The 12,874-nt window shown below is 45.5% G+C and overlaps 1 protein-coding gene across 3 annotated transcripts in view; it reads right to left on the reverse strand.

Moving 5' to 3' along the window:
* HHIP (hedgehog interacting protein) overlaps window positions 1–12,874 on the reverse strand; it is a 253,770-nt gene that overhangs the window by 231,938 nt on the left and 8,958 nt on the right. The window lies entirely within an intron of this gene.

Here is a 12,874-nt window from a genome sequence, read left to right on the forward strand (position 1 = left end):
AATGAAGGAATTGGGAGGTCCGTGAATGCAAAATATGTACCAAATACAAAAGGAAATGGTGACGGCAAGTTGCCAAAGGAACCTGTTATAACAAACACCATAGAACCAGGAGAAATGTGGAATGTGGGATGTGGTATGGTAACCAGCTGGTGGAAAACACACATTCGGGTAATTAGGGAGTGAATAATTTAACCCTCTGGACATCTTCTGTTAATGTTAATGAGGCCTTATGAGCCCAAAAAGTCTGATTCGGACTTGATGTCAGCTGAAATATGCAGATTTCAATTAAACTGGTCCATATTCTGAATATTATAGTAGAAATGTTCTTGGGAGAAGTGAGAGTCTGACATTGCGGATAATTTGCATGATCTTTTACATCTAAAAAGATATGACAGGCAGTTCCTGAGAGAAGGTTAAGGCTTCATTTGAGGCAGCATACATAGTAAACGGGGAACCTGGCCACTCTTGACAAATCCTTAGTGCCCATAAGAGGTTAACAAGAGTATTACATATAGTAGTACATGGCTTTTAAGGGCAAACACCTATAATCATGCTAGTTAACTTAAAAGAAGCGCTCTGCAAAATGAAAAATATGGGTGCTATCTACCTCAGCAATAAATGGGAAAGTCTTTTGGCACACTCATCAACTCTCGTAAACACTATAAAGATCTTTAGCAGGATCAAACTCATTTTGCTTACCATTAATTTCCATTAATCAGAACAAACCTTTACTAAAATAGACAATTAAGAAATCGCTACGCATACACAAACAGTCATACACTACTGATGGATAGAAACAGGGTGGTCCCCGTCACTTTAGGCCATCACCTAAACGTTCTCCAGTCCTGAACCTTTCACCTTCAAATCATTGATGTCAGTTTATTTATTTATTTAAGAGTTTTATATATAAGAGTTTTATATAGTGCTGGCCAGACCCGAGGGTATTGGAGCCCTTTACAACATACGTATCAAGGAATCACACAGTAACGTAGTAGTATACCTAATGGCTCATGGCTCTTCGGAGATCTGAGCGCGCTGTACAGCATTAAGGCAAGGAAGTCAGATAGAGTTCTAGCAGTGTGCACGTTGGCTCAAGCCGACCTCCTTCAGGGAGAGGGGATAGAGGGAGGGGTCCGGTGGCTTGGCTGTGGTAGAAGTCTTAATATCAAAGTATCTGAATGCTGCCATGTGCCAGCTTGTGTGCTCCGGCGGCAGCTATCGATTGGGGAGCGAACGATTGAGGAAGAGGTCTTTGAGCTACCTTTTAAAATTTGAAAAGGATGAGGTATCCTAATATGGACTGGGCTGGAATTCCAGATTTTGGGCGCACTTCCAGAGAAAGAATGGGCTGCGTTTTCTTGTTTACGAGTTTTCGGCGGGATGAGGAAAAGCGTATTGGAACTCCTGAGGGTCCTTGTCTGACCGGCCTTCTTAAGTTTGGAAGCCAGGTAGGCGGGTTTCCCCTGTGTGCAGGGCTTTGTGAGTGAGGCAGGCAATTCTCAAGTTGACAAGCATTTCGACTGGGAGCCATTTTGGCTCTCTGAGTGCGGGTGAGATGTGATCGTATTTCTTTACTCCTGTGATCATTCTGGCTGCTGCATTGAGCGTTGTTCTGAGGGGAGCTAAGTGGAATTTAGCTGTACCTGTGATGGCTGCATTCCCGTAGTCGAGTCTAGACAGCACCAGTGATTGAGTAGCTTGTTTGAGGTCCTTGGGCGGGATGAAGGGTTTTATTTTGTTGAGTAACTTCAGGTTGAGGAAGGCTCTCTTTGCAGAGTTCTTGATGTGCTTGGCCATGTCTAGTTTTGGGTCAAGGATCATTCCCAACGATTTTATGGAGTCAACCAGGGTGATATTGCCGTTGAGAGCATCTATAGCTTTTAGCCATTCTATGATTTGGGGGTTCTCTTCTTTGTTAGCAATGAGGAGGAATTCCGTTTTGTCTTGTTTGAGTTTCAGGTGATTTAGTGATAGCCAGTGTTGGACTTCACTAAGAGTGTCGTTGAGTCTTGGAATGTCATCGATGGAGGAGGTTTCGAGATAGATCTGAGTGTCGTCTGCATATAGGTGGAAGGGGATGTTGTTGTTTTTTAGTATGGTGGTGAGGGGTTCCATGTAGATGTTGAAAAGTTGCAGGGAAAGAACTGACCCTTGGGGGACACCCCTGCTGACAGGGTGTAGGTCTGACGAGAAGTTTTTGATTTTTATTCTTTGTTTGCGGTTCTGGAGAAAGGAGGAGAACCACTGTAGGACCACCTCTTCTGCACCTAGCCTTTCTTAAAGTACTTTGATGAGTAGCTTGTGATCAACCGCGTCGAAGGCTGCGATAAGTCCAGAAGTATGAGTAAGCAGCATTGGTCTGTATCTAGTGGTTTGTGGATATCGCATATGACATTATGGATTGCTGTCTGTACTGCAGCCTTTACGGAAGCCCGATTGGTGGGGGTCCAGGAGGTTGATGCTGTCCATGTGTTGAGTCAGTTGTAGGAGAACACACCTTTCCAGAATTTTTAGATAGGAGAGGAAGATTGGAGACGGGTCTGAAGTTATTCAGATCGTTAGTGTCCAAGCATGTTTTTTTCAGAAGTGGCGTGACTTGGCCGACTTTGAAGCAACAGGTATGGTACCGGTTCTCAGGGAGCTGTTTATGATCTTGCTCCAGAGCGGGCTAGGGAGAGTTTGAGTTTTTTGGCCAGTTGGGTAGGTATAGGATCATGGGCTTGTGATGAGGGTTTGGAGGTGAAGATTAGTGTAACTATCACCGATTCAGAGATGGAGTTGAAGGATTTCCAGAGTTTAGGTGGATGATTAGGTGCGATATCTTCTGTCCTTGGGGACGGGCTCAAGTGGGGGGGACTGCGGTTGACATCCAAGGAGAGCTCTATCTTGGTGATTTTGTCGTTGAAGAAGTTGGTGAAGTTATCGCACAGGTCTTTGGAGGCCAAAACTGAGGATGAGGGGGGCTTGGAAGTTCGTTGCCTGATGAGGTTGAAGAGTTCTTTGCGCCTGTTTTTTGCGTTGTCAAGAGCAGTGCAGAAAAAGGACGTTTTTTCATTTATGATGTGCTTTTTGTACTTCATGCTAGCTGATTTGAGTTGCTCGCGTAGGATTGAGGATGGGTTGTTCCGCCAGAATCTTTCTGTGGCTCTTAGTTGTCTTCTTTCGGAGTTTATGTCTGTATTGAACCAGGATCTATATGGAATGTTTCTGACTTGTTTTAGTTTCAAGGGGGCTAGTTGGTCCAGCAAGGAAGTCATAGTTCTGTTATAGTGAGAGGTGAGTTCTGTTATGGCGATATCATCCGTGGAGATGGGAAGGAGAGATCTCACCTTTTCCTCTAGGTTTGCCAGGGGGATCTGAGTTAGATTTCTCATCCATTTGGGGGCGTCCAGCGTGGGGGGTTGGCATAGGATCGGTTGGCTGATGCGGAATAGGATGACGTGGTGGTCAGACCAGTCAACAGGCAGGATGTGGTCAATAAGGATTGTGTCACGTTGGGCAATAATGGCATCCGGGATAGTTCCTCTGTTGTGTTTCTTCTGAGCAGTGTTGGGTAAGGTTGTTGTTATTTAGGAGATCGTTCAGGGATTGGATTAGAGGGTTGTTTTCCTCATTCCAGTGTAGGTTGAGGTCACCTACAATCAAATAGTTTCAGTCTTGGAGTGAGCTGTGAGTAATCAGATCGGACAAGTGTTCCCAGAATGCTGTGGTGTTGCCTAGCGCATGATAGAGGAGGTGGCAGAGTAGAGATTTGTTGTCACTTGTCTTAATGTTGACGGTTATGCATTCAAAAGTGTTTTATTTGAATGTGTCGGTTTCCATCACGGAGATGTAGATCTTGTGTATGATTGCTATGCCCCCTCCTCGTTGGTCTTTTCTGTCTTTCTTGATGAGTGCAAAGCCTGGGGGCACAAGCATGTCCAAGAATGGGGAAGAGAGTTCATTAAACCAGGTTTCAGTGATGAAGGTGATGTCTATGTCATGGGTGAGGATGGTTTCCACCAGCTCAGTTGCATGTTTGGTGGCTGATCTGCAGTTTATGAGCATGCATTTGGTGGAGGTCACCCCGTTTTTGTGTTTTTTCATTAGGGGGGCCCTGGGAATATTGGTGAGGAAGGCAGGGGGTCTTAAGGGTCTCGGAGGGGAGCGGTCTCTTCTGAATCCAGTGAAAACCTGGATCCTGGATTTTGGGGTGGGAGAAGTGGGAGTGTCATAGGAGGAGGTGAGATCCAACGCTTCACTCGAGGACATAGATGCTCTTGTTCTTTTGGGTCTCTCTGATTTGTTTGAGAGGAGGAGGGGTTGAGATCCAACTGGGATATAGAGCCTTGGAAGGCCATTGCTGTCTAGTGATGTGAAAAGTGGGTGTCTAGTGAGGGGGTTGGCTCGGCTCTCGGAGTGTGGTAAGGTTTAGTAAGATTACTTTAAGGCCCAGTATTACAGGTCCTAGCTGGCTTTCCAGCAGAGCGAGACGTTGTCTCGTCTCCTCAGAGGAGAGGGTGGGGGTGTTCTGGGCAGGGTCGTCCCATGGGGGAGAGAGCATGTCATTGATATGTTGGCTTTTGGAGTTCATGATGCCGGTGTTGTCTCTGTGTGGAGCCATGGACAAGGGGTGTGAGGGATTGCATCATGATTCAATCGTCCTCTTGATTGTGGTAAGAGAAATGATGTTAGGTGTCGTAGATAGCAGGTTGGGGTCGTTAGTTGTTAGTTCGGTAAGGTGGAATGGGGAGGGAGGGGGTAAGTGGCGATCTTCCAGGGAATGCAGAGCATCCTTGGTGTCGTACCTCCTGTATGTATTGAAAAGGAAAAGTGTATTGTGCGTGTTTTGTGTGGGGAGGATGGAGGGGAGGTTGTTGTCCAGGGGGGAAAGGATGGAGGGGTTGACGGAGGGTGTGGGATTGGTTTGTGGGATCTCCTGGCGGGTCAGTCTGTCAAGGGATGGGGACTAGGTTGGGCGTGGGCGATGTGTCTGAGAGGGGGCGTTTCACAGCGAAGGGAAGAGGGTGTGGAATGCTTCTAGGTTGTTATTGTTGGCTTGAATCAAGACTGTGCCGTTGGAGTAGATGGTCACAGAGGTGTCAGTTGCTTTAGTCTAATTAGTTCAGTGGAAGCAAAACATGACTGCAATACTCAGAATGCTTTAGGCTATCACACAAAAGTCTGGGACTGAAAACAGAGGGCCTGATTTATAATGTGGTTTTTGTCGGGCCTCTGCTAGAGTGAAGGAGTAAATTCCTCCATTGCCCTGACTGAGTTGCTGCCTATATTGTGAAATGTGTGCTGGTCCAGCGGACATTTCAAGCATTAACAGGAACCGCCAATGCATCGTAACTTTGCCGAAGGGCTCTCTCAAACATGATGGAACCGTACGTCAAATGTTACATTTTTCACAGAGAAAATCCCAAAGCAGAATTTGTTTTCTTTTTTAATGCCCCCCTTGCTTTGGAAGTTTCCTCCCATGGTGAAAGGGGCATTGAGCAATTTTCAGTGCCTCTTACCACTAGGTTTTCCTGGCGGTGCACATTTAAATTAGGAAAGTGGACTCTTAGCCAAACCTGCGATGGCCCTCACTCTGTCTTACTCTAAAGTTTGACCAAGGCAGAGACACCGTGGTCAAACTATAGTCTGCTCAAATTTAAATAGGGCGGGAGGCCATAGTCTTGGCAGGGAGCAAACTCTGGCACCGTTGCAACAGAGTTCCCTCTCTGCCAACATATAAATCGGGCCCAGAGAACTTAATGGCCTGGAAGGAGGAGGTCAACCTTGATGGAAATATCAAAAATGTACGAAAAGGGAGTCCACATTAAGACAGCACCTCTGTGCAATAATAATGTCCTGGTTACTTGCCGGCAATCTTCTTTACCCCCTAGGCCTAAACATTCTCCTCAGTCATTGCATATGAGGAGGCTCCCACTTCATACAGGAAACAAACAGGTGGTAGAAGCAGAAATGCTATAGGCCCGCTCGCCCAAAGGGTGGTATAAGGCGTGGCCTGCCCACAATCCTTCCTGAACTTATGTAGACCCACTGAGGCCAGCAGCATTAGGGAGGCGGAGTTGGGCCATGCGGACTGCGAAAAGGTTGTGAGGGCTAAAGATATTGAAGATTACCGGCAGGGAAGAGGGGCATAATCCATATAATTTATGACTTTGTCCCAGTCATTACATGTGAAGAATACCAAAGTACTGCTGGCTTAAAGAAATTATATATTCAAGAACTGTCACTATTATGCATACACCAAACCCATTAATAGTGAATACACGTATTCAAGACATGAAACAAAGTTGTCAACAATATCATTTTTGTTGTCACTAATTCCAACACCTTGTGACCAAAACCTTCATCTGAAATTCCTACACCTTGAATTCTATAATTCTTCAGAAAGAGGTGAGGAGTTGCCAATGTACTAGGTCTACAGATTTCTGTTAAGGAGATTCCATTGAACCCAGCCCAAAAGGCAAGAACACCCTTGGTTGATCCCCCGGACTTTTCTGGATAGGGGCGCCGTGGCTGGTTCATGTGCAAATTGCAATCGTTTCTCTAATCCTCTTGCTTATGGAAATCTAGAAGCCTTACTACCCTGACTTACTCCACCAAAGGAAAAAACAAATGATCTGACTTCCTGCAATTTCTAGTGCGCTCCGGATATTGCCCTTTTAACATCCAGGGTATGTAACAAACTTTCACCCTGAGAAGAAAGGTAAGGAAAGAAAGATGGAAAACAATCTCCTGTTTGCCATGAGCTGAAGGAACTTTAATAAGAAATTCTGGATTAGTCTACAACAGTATGCCATCTTCCCTTGATCTCTGTCCAGGAGGCTTGCATAGTAGGGCCATAATTCTTCTATCCAATGTTATTGCCACAAGAAACACAACTTTAAATATTAACAGTTTCAATGCCAGTGAAGTAATCGGTTTAAATTGAAATTTTGTAAGGCTTTAAGAACCAAAGGTAAATCCAAAGGTGGAAAGAAAGGCCAAAGGCAGGTCTACATTAAGAAAAACTTCAGAGATGCCTACATCTTAGACTTTCATTGTCAATAAAACTTCACCTAGGTGCACAAAAGGCTCTAATATCTCCCCATTATGCTCTTAGTGTAGACACTGTCAACCCCTTGTTAATAGCTCCAAGGAAGAAATTAACAATTGGATTAATGTCACAATTTCCAGACAAAACATTTTTTTCAGAGCACTACCATAGAAACCTTTTCCAATGCCTTGCATAAGCTTTACTATTAGAAGGATGTCTAGATTGCTGAATTGCTAAGGCTAGGTGGTCAGGCACCCCCTTGTTCCTAACACCAACCCTCTCAACTTCCAAACCGATAGCACCAGACATTGAAGAGAAACTCACCTTTGATATAGGAGGACGGGTGGGAGAGGAATCTTTCTGGGTGGCGAGAGCTATAGAAAGAAGAAAAGAAAACCTACATCTCCTCTGCCACAACGATCACCTCTGTCACTTCCATTTGTGTCTTCAATAACAGCTGCAGTATTAGAGCAAGCAAAGTGAATGCACAAAGGAGCACAAAGAGGCACAGAATAGATAATGCATCCACTCCATATGCCCTTAGTGTGAGAATCTGTTCACAGAACCTCTCAACTTGAGGGTTCTTGTGGGACGCAAACAGAGACAAGCAAGGTTCTTCAAATTTTTGGAATACCTCCCTGAAAATTACTGGAGAAAGTCACAGGTCCTGAGATGTTCCAATTTCCTTCTCAAGAAATCTGGATGAACATGATACTTTCCCCTGATGTAGCTAGCTGAAAGAGACAGGAGACGTTTCTTTTCCTAAGTCCCTATCCTCATTGCCACTAAATTCAGAGAGGAAGATCTTGAGTTCCTTGACTGTGTTAACACGAGACATCGCCACTTGGTTGTCAGTTTTGACCAGCGCATGATATCATTTGAGAATGGCTTGGAAAATTTTGAGAGACTTCCAAATTGTTGTTAATTCCCTTCAGTTCAATGATGGTTATTTCTATTTTGTTGTCCAATACTTTTGCACACTCTGATCCAACAACGTTGCCCCTCTCCCCCTCATCATGCCAGGCTGGCATCTGTGGTTACCACAAAAGGGCAACCAATTTTGAAAGGAAATACCCTGGTCAATGAGTCTGATTTTATCCCCGATAGAGTTTAAGGGAACTCTGTTTTGTCAGATGAATATTCTTCTCATACTCCATTGAAGAAGGTTTCAAATACTTTAGGAGATGGATCAGGGGTGATATTAGATGCAGCCTCCCATGGGACCAAAAACATACAGGAGGCCATTTGACTCTGTACCCTCATTCAAATCTTGCTGTTGCCTCTTTCTGCTTCAGAACAAAGTCTAGTTGTTGCCTCTTTCTACTTCAGAAGACAACTCCGAACTTCCTAGAGTTTCCACGATCTTCCTTTTTGAAATGCAATATTCCCTCTTACGTTTTGAAATTTGCCCCTAACAAAATTCTGGTTCATGATGGTATTAGTTGAAAAATTGCATATTTCAATATCAAGCCATGATATTTAAACCATTCCCTCATTATCTTCACTCCTTTGAATTTCATTGCCTCTGAAGTGAGAGGATGTGGTCTGACGGCTAGACTGCCGACTTTGGAGCTTGGAAACCAAGGTTCGAGCCTCGGGTCGACTCCACATACTGTGATTCTGGGCAAATCACTTAATCTCCCCGTGCCCACCAAAAAATGAATGTGTCCTTGTGTAATGTAACCAGTTCCCATGTAAAGCGCTCCAATACTTTTGGGTCGAGCTCACACTATATAAATCTGCCCCAAAAAAAAGAGGCAAATACGATCCAGTCGTCCAAGTATGGGAACACATGTGGACCCCAAATGTCAAGTGAGGAAACCAAGGGAGACACCATCTTTGTGAAGACTCCTAGGGCAAACCAGATTCCAACAGGTATTTTTGTATAGCTTTAGCTGTGCACCTAAAGGAGAAAGTTGTTTTTAAATAGAATGCTTATGCTACATTATTGTGAATTGACTCTGCCAAAAGTTATTGTCAATAGGGAGGGTCACACAGATTAAAACAATCTGCGTACGGCTTGGTGCTTGGACATTGTTGTTGAATGTATCTTAGCTTTTAGTTGTGTAACACTTTTCCCGTTGATGTCATGCACTTTACAACTCTAGTTCTTATTTTGTTTTATGGTTGTACCAATTGTCTGAAAGAATTGCTGAAAATCTGTAGTCTTTTTTCTTCTATTTTATAATTGCAATAGTTTTAAATAACTGTGCAATAAAGTTTTGATTGATATTCCAAATCGCAACACCTGAAACTTATAGTGTGTCCCAAAAATGCAGAATCTGTGAAATCTTTATTGCTCTTCTGAAATCTGAATATGGCAACCCAGTGTTTTCTTTACATACTCCTTCAGAAAAGAGTGGAATCATTTTCTGCAAATTATTCATCTTGAAATGCACCTTCTTTGTCTACCTATTACGATTTATTGAGTCCATTTCTAGACAAAATCCTACTGTTGGTTTTGGAACCAGGGCAATTCTGGAGTACGTGCATCAACCCGCTTTTAACTACAGCACTAGTTTTATTGCCCCCTGTTACAGCAGGTTTTGAATTAATGATTTCAGCACATCCCTCTTCTCCTTGTTGGCTGGATCTTGCATAGAAATGGTCCCAGTCTCCAGTGAGATTGCAAGAAACTCTATTTGATAACCTTTCCTCGCCGTCTTCCGGACCTGGGAGTTCAATGTAGATTGCACTCATTTCTCCAGAAAATGTTTTTAAGTAGATATAAATAGGCCTAAATCAAGATCTTACCTGATTGTAGAAGGGCTCAGAGACCACTGCACACCTCTACCGCTACTTTGCTGCACAGTCTTACCCCTCCCTGACCCCTGCTGTGCCTGGTACAAAGAGGTCCTGGGCAATGTTGATATGGGTCAAAGCTCGGCAGGGACTCCTTCTCCTACCTCCTAGTCTCTGTGGGGTTTTGCAACCAGTGACATCATAACTGGTAATTTTGAGAACTTGGTTTTATGCTTTGAATAATTGTTTTCACTAGTTTGGTTTGAGTTTGGTATATACATAATAGTATGTATAATTTATTTCGGTCAGCCGAGCTTTGGAATTCTTCACAAGTAATGACAGGGATGACGACATAGGATGCAGGGTTAATTACAGGTAATCTTCAATTTCCTTAGTTCTTTACGCCCTGGTCACAGTCATTGCGGCCCTGTCTTCCTCCCTGGAGCTACTGGCCACAGCGATGCTTGCTAAATTCAGGAAGTACTGTGGGTAGGCTATGCCCTATACCACTGCTTGGGTGAGTAGGCCTAAGGCATAGCTACTTCTTGTCTTTCGTCCTACATGAGTTAGGATCAACCTCACATATGCAGCGCGCGCTACGAAATTCGTTGTATTTATTTAATTGTTTACTTACCTCCAATTATCCATATTCCAGTTTTTAGTACCCCCCACCCTGCCCCTCCTCCGCCCCGCCTCTCTGCCCCACGGAACTCCCTCCACGGGCTGCGTTTGAATTACCCTTTTGGGTACCATAGAGCTGTACATCACAAAAGAAAACAAGTTAAACAGGAGCAGTGGTGTAACTAAACTTGAGCCCCCCTTCTGCAAAATACACAGAGGGGGCCCTCCTGGCCCACCATCTACAACACGACCTGCCAACAGGCCCCATGGAGCTCGGCCCCCCTCCCCCCCCCCACCCCCCCCCCCACCGAGGGGGCTTATGTTACGTCACTGGATAGGAGTTTACAATTGTCAAAGAGCAAAAAAGTCAATATAATGCAGCAGCGGCCCATGCAGGTAAGAGCAGTGGGGCGTGTGTGTGTGTGGGGGGGGGGGGGGGGAGGGGGGGTTGAGGGACGATGATAAGGGGAATTTAAATAAATAATGAATTTCCCCTCGTCATCGTCCTTCGAAATCCCCCCCAACCCCACCCCACCCCGCCGGTGCACATAAATTGTCATTCCTAGAGTTTGGATTCGGAGTGGATATTAAATAATGCGTGGTGCTGGTGTGGCATCTTAGAAAACGTACGGCTGAGCATGCAGTCGGACCAGAGAGTCTCGTGGAAGGGCAGGCCCCGGGTTAAAGTCTGGAAGCGGAGCGCGCAGGCGCGAGCGGAGCCCGCTGCCGCTGGAGGGGCGGGCGCAGACGCTTGCCTGTCCAGCCGAGAATGATGCTTTCATCTGCTTATCTTTCAAGGCTGCCTGGGTGGCCACAGAAAGCACTTGACATCTTGATGCACTTCAGCGGTTTTACATATACACAAGCTTAGTAGAAAAATAAATGTGTCATTCGTCACCACATATGTTGGCCGGGGGGGGGGGGGGGGGGGGGGCGTGGAGGAGGGGCCGCTGCGGCTCCTGTGCTGCTGGCCGAGAGTAAGGCCTTCTCGTCTGTCCTTACTTCTGCCTGGCGCGTGCTTTTCTGCTCCATCTCGCCACGATGTTAGAACCACAAATGACTGTAAATCGACTTCATAGAAGAAGCTAACCCGGGATGCCGATTATGCACCAAAACAAACCTGGCTCCCAGCTAAGGCCACACATTCGCACACTGCAATCTGTTACCACCAGTCGGCGGGCAGTCTTGGCAAGGGGCAGCTTTTGGGAGGGTGAGAAAGAGGCTGAACAGCTGCTTTCGAACAGCCTTCAGAGGCCTTCCGCAGTTTACCAAAGCAAGGCTAATATTTTCATATTCGGATGGGCTTAGGTACACGCCGAACCGCAGCAAAGGCGACCAGCCACTGCGCGCCAATGTTTGTCTTAGCTGAGGAGCAAAACACACTCCTTTTCTGTTTAGATTGTGCGCGTGATAACTGTCCCGGGGCCGCACTCCGGGTCTAATAGTTATAGCTCCAGACACAACTACTTACTCTGAATGAAATCCTGTAAAAAAAGCCATATTTCGTGTAATGTTACAGGGGGAGCTGTCGGTGCTTTTCAATGAGCAGTGGGGTTGGGGGCAGTGTGCATGTCTTGTGTGTAGAGAACAGTGGCTGAGAGGAGGATTACAAGAAAGGCTTCAAGAGGACGCCACGTTTCCGTACCAGGTCTGCATAAAGGCAGTGCATTCTGGTAGTTGTAGTCTTAGTGTACAACTCGTGAACCAAATGGAGTAACGGGCCTTGTAGTTATTGTTAAAGAATATCCAGAGACTAGAAATGTCCTATTCTGATGACATGGAGTTATATAGTGTCCATCAAAGTTGTCGAGTGGCCACGTGAGTGGCACTTTCCGCCAACAGGGCACTCTGGGACTTGCAGTTCCTCTCTGATCGTTACAACTAGGGATTTAAAAAAAAATCCCAGCATGCAAACTGCTTTTGGTCTTTTAGAAAGCCAGGAGTGGCTGAGGTTGCCACATGTGATGGGGGCAGTAGGAGGGGTATGACAGCTGTGAGTGACTGCGTCCGTGGCAGGGCTTTGAGGTGTCATGTGTTTGCACAGACACACACCTGTGTGCATGACGGATTTACTACAGGACAAAGCGCCCCTTTAATATCTGCTCATTAGCGCTATCTGAGGCCGGATCTGTGACTTCCTGCACAAACCCGCGCCATTAAAAGAACGGACACTCTCGCTTCACTCTCAGATGAAGGCCGAGTTAGCAGTTTCCGGGCCGGCTCTTTTCCCACGTTGGTTCTTCAAGGAGACGGATAAATATAGCCATAAACATGCAGTTAGTGTTGAAAATGATAAAGGCCCTTGGTGTTGTCAAAGCCTTCGGTGGGATAAAGAGAGCTGGTCAGGGGATGGAGAAACAAGACGCAAGTAATGGTTTCTGCAAGTTTACATTACAGCCGATAGATGACCCGTGTCATGAAGGACGCGATGCTCCAGTTCTGGGCTTTTTTTATTTACAACTAGATGAATCCTAGTGG

The sequence above is a fragment of the Triturus cristatus genome, chromosome 2_2, assembly GCF_964204655.1.
Source record: "Triturus cristatus chromosome 2_2, aTriCri1.1, whole genome shotgun sequence".
Lineage (NCBI taxonomy): Eukaryota > Metazoa > Chordata > Amphibia > Caudata > Salamandridae > Triturus > Triturus cristatus.